Below are 4736 nucleotides of genomic sequence, written 5' to 3'. Positions count from 1 at the left end.
CATAAAATCTAATTAACTGATTGATCGTGTGTTAGTATGCCATTTGTGTTGGTGTCTGCGGATGCCAGAAGAAACCACTGGATACCCTGGCAGTAGTTAGATGCCTGATTTTGGTGCTGAGAACCAAACTCAGTCTTCTGGATGAGCCTTGAGCACTCTTAACTTCTGAGCCATCTCTCCATCCCCAACGCTTTAACTCTTAAAGCACAGACTGCAAGCACATTACAAAAACATTCAGAATACCCTGCACTGTGCTAGAGAAACATACATATGAAGATTTTGTTGTTGCCCCGAGGAAGGGCACTATATTTAGAGAAACAGGAGATGTGAATGCTCACAGATATCAAGACAAGAATATATAAAGGCATTAAACTGTTTGTATAGACATGAATGTTACAGAAACTCAGGGCTAGGGAGATGCTCCATGGGTAAAGGCATTTCCCATTAAGCCTGAGGACCTGAGTTCCATCCCTGGGACCCACATAGTGGACAACTCCTGAAAATTGTCTTCTGACTTTTATGTAAATATTGTCACATATGAATGCTTACATGCACGCACGCACGCACGCACACACACACGTACACATACAAGTAACAACTTTGATTTAAAGAAACTTAGAAAATGAATAGATAATTATTGAGCTGTGTACTTTGAAGAAGGCTTCCTTGGACTTGGAGGTGGCCTTGGGAAAATAGTGGGCATCTGGAGTGATTAAGAGAAAGGAAAAGAGCCGTTAGGCCAGTGGCCCCTGAACAGGGCTTGGACAAGACTGTGAAAGCATCCACGCTGTTGTGCAAGTGGGAGAAATCTATCCAAGGGAGTCATTAGAAAGTGAGATGAGCAGATGGGCAAGGACAGAACCTTGGAGGACACCCAATGCGGGTGAGCAGACAGGATGTGTGCATGAAGAGAGATAATCCACACTGTTGTTTGTATAATTTAAAATATTAAAAAGAAGATTCAGGGGGAGATGAGAAATACTTGGCGGTGGATCTCGAGAGGCAAATGCGAGACGCAAATAAGGAAGGCTCCAGAGGAGGAAGGGAGCACCAGGGTTGTCTCAGAAAGAGCCATGGAGAAGAATGTTCTAGAATAGGGAAGGTGGAAAGCTAAATAAGAAGAGGGAGTTCATGTGGGTGAAGGGGCCTCAAGGTGAAGATTATGCTAGATGGTCTCCAGTTAACCTGGTGAAGAAGATGGGCCTTGGCCCAGCGTGGGGATCTTAAGGCAAGGTAAAGATTCTGTGATGTCACACTGGGGACAGGACTTGGGGGTGGAGGTGGCGTGGTGGTGGATGAGAACAAACAACAGAGTTCTAAGCCCCTGTCACAGTCAAGTGCTAGTTGGCTTGATATGAGCTTGTGGTGGCCTGGTCTGAACTTTATGGGTCTTCTGTATTCATGCCTTTCCTCACTGCTGTGGCAGACTACCCAACAAAAGCAACGTAAGAAAAAAAGGATTAACCTGGGCTCATGGTTTGAGGGGGATGCAACCCATTGTTGAGGGGAAAGCATGGAACAAGGTCAAGGTGACATGATGATCATGATCAGGGAGAGAGGAGAGAGAGAGAGAGAGAGAGAGAGAGAGAGAGAGAGAGAGAGGAATCCCACTGTTCCTTAGCCTTTTTCCATTTCCTTCTTTTATTCACTCTGGTATGCAGCCCATAAATGACACTGCTGGACCTTCCTCCCTCAATGAACGCTCTCCGGAAAGGCCTTTGCTTACACCCAGAGGTGTGTCCTAGCTGATTCTAAATCTGATTGAACTGACAGAGAAAGTGAACATTTTTCTTATTTTAAGTTGCCTGTTGGGATTCAAGAGCTCAGAAAGTGGAGTCGGTAAGGAAGGTTATGAAGGCTGAAGTATGGTTGCTGGTAAAAGCAGTGGTTGCGAAGACTTTCAGTCCAAACTCCCTTTGGTTAGTACTTGGATGGATTTCTACAGAGGTTGAAAGAGCAGGGATGATACTGAGCTTGGAAACTCAACTCCATCGTTTTCTATTTGAGAGACCTAGGGAAATGATCTCCTCTTTCCTTGACATTTCTCATCTGTAAGATGGGAGCTGCAGTTCTTTTCTGATGGATCTTGTGCTGGTTTGACTATGAAAATCCCCCCCCCAGCACAGGCTCATAGATTTGCATGAAGGTCACCAGGGAGTGGCACTACTTGACAGGATTAGGAGGTGTGGCCTTGTTGGAGGAAGTGTATCACTGGGGGTGGGCTTTCAAGTTTTAGTAGCACAATCCAGGCCCAGAGGCTCTCTCTCTTTCTTCCCGTTGCCGTGGATCCAGATGTAGAACTCTCAGCTCCTTCTCCAGCATTGTGTCTGCTTATGTGCTGCTATGCTTCCCTTCACATGACAACGGACTAACCCTTCTGAAACCATAAGCCAGCTGCCGTTAGATGCTTTCCTTTGGAAGAGTTGCTCTGGTCATAATGTCTCTTCATAACAATAGACACTGACTTCACGCTGTGTTCCCCACACAGGGATTGCTGTTATTTCAAATGAGATTTCTTAGGACCTCTGCATCTTTGAGTGTTCTAGTCCCGTGATCAGACTTCCTCCTCTTTTGCCCTACTTCACTTGCTTAGGAAGTATGGTGCCTTAGAAGCATGGCAGCGAGTATGGAGTGATGAGCCTTGTTAGTCAGTAGCAAGCTAGTATTTTCTGTAAGTATCAATGGTTTCACTTTTAGGCACAGTAAGAGCAGTTAATTCATGGTGGTATAGGGCCATTGATCAGGTCTTAGCTGTCTTTTGAGGCTAGCTGAATTCTTCTGCTCCTAGGTAGTCTCTGACCTTGATGACATTCTCCTGCACAGACTGAGTTAGGGTTGATGTGTGCTGAGTAAGGTGGCCATTCACTGGAACAGATGTTGGCAGCACTGACCGGAGGCCCCAAGAGTGGATGAATGTAACGCTGTGGGAAACTGTCTAGTATTCCGTAAACTGCATAATGGGTTTCTGAGCTGGACTTCCAAACCTAACTTACATCTGCGAAAGATCTCAGAGAACATAGCCTGAGTCCAAGCAGGGTGCACGTTCAGATGGATTTAGGAGGTCTTAAAGAAAGGGAAAGCGCTCCAGAAGGTTCTATCTCACCTCTCACATCTATACTGGAAATAATTCTGGTTCTCTGGTTATGCCTTTTCTTGAGATGTAATAACAAAACTGTGTTCATTTGACAGCTATGATAATTTTTCTTCAGTGCTATATAAAAAATGGCCAAGTCCTTAGTTTTTGGCAAGTTGAAGTTTCTTGGCGTAGAGCTTCTGGGTCTGGCCCGAGCTTTGTTTTCTCTAACTTAATTTGCTCAAAGCCTTCGTGGTTAATGGCAAAACGTCATGCTTCATTATTCGTCTCATGGTTTTGTCTACAGAATATTTAGAAAGACACAGATTAACATTAAAAATGGATCTTATAGGCAGAGAGATAGCTTAGGGGTTGAGACACTTTCTGTTCTTGCAGAGGACTCAAGTTCAAATTCTAGAAATTATACTGGATTGCTTGTAACTACCTGTAATTCCAGTTCCAGGGGTTCCTACCCTCTAGTCTCTGAGGGAGTATCTGCAGTCCCAGTGTTTAGGAAACGAAGATAGGAAGACCAGGAGTTTAAAGTCAACTTTGGTTACACAGCAAATTCAAGGCCAGCCTGTGCCACTTTGGGAAACATTTCAAAATAAATAAAGGACTGGGGAGACAGTTTAGCAGTAGAGCCCTTACCTAGGCTGAGGGAGACCCTGGCCTTGGTTCAATTCCCTACACAAAAAAAAAAAAACAGTCACCCACCACTACCAATAACAAAAAACTGAAGCCAAAACCAAACAACAACAAACAAACACAATTTCAAAGCAAACTAAAATGAAAGAAAAAAATGAAGCAAACAAAAACAAACACAAAGTTTTGTCATAATATAGATTATCAAATTTCATCACTTATAAAACTTGCAAAATTGTCTTTCAGAGTATATTTTGGTGTTTATATATAGGGAGGAGAGGGAAAAGGTAGTTTATGAAAAATTCGATGTGAGGGGGCTGGAGAGATGATCCAGCGGCTAAGAGCCCTTACTGTTCATGCAGAGGACCCAAGTTCAAGTCCCAGAACCCATGAAAGGTGGCTCATTGGTGTGGGATAATTGTCTGTATTCTGTCAATCATGTTTTAAATAAATGCTGATTGGCCAGGCAGCAAGTATAGGCAGGAAAACCAGACAGGAAGTAGAGGTGGAGTAAAGAGAACAGGAATATTCTGGGAAGCTCCAGTATTCAGGAAGCTCCCTCTGCCACTCCTGCCCAGATCACTGAGGAAGCAGGATGTGATCTGCCCCACTGAAAAAGGTATTGAGGCATGTGGCTAACATAGATAAGAACAATGGGCTAATATAAGTTACAAGAGTTAATAAAAAGCCTGAGCTAATGGGCCAATCAGTTTATAATCTTATGGAGACTTCTGGGTGATTCTTTGGGGCTAAACGGCTGTGGGAACTGGGCAGACAGAAACCCCAACAAGCAGCCCCTCATGATACAGCTCATGACCTCCTATAAGTCTACTCCAGGGGTTCCACTCCTTCTTCTGGCCTCTTCAGCCACTTCCACATCTATGTGGTCCATCCAGGCAAGCAGGCAAATACACATACATAGAGCTAAATGATGGAGTTTCAGTTCCTTTAGGCATCTCTTGCTGCTTGCCTTTCTTTACCCAAATGTTTCCTTTAGAACTCAAGAACCGGATGGAAT

Source organism: Myodes glareolus, chromosome 14 (assembly GCF_982192425.1).
Source record: "Myodes glareolus chromosome 14, mMyoGla1.1, whole genome shotgun sequence".
Taxonomy (NCBI): Eukaryota; Metazoa; Chordata; class Mammalia; order Rodentia; family Cricetidae; genus Myodes; species Myodes glareolus.
Note: the sequence above shows the minus strand (reverse complement) of the source record.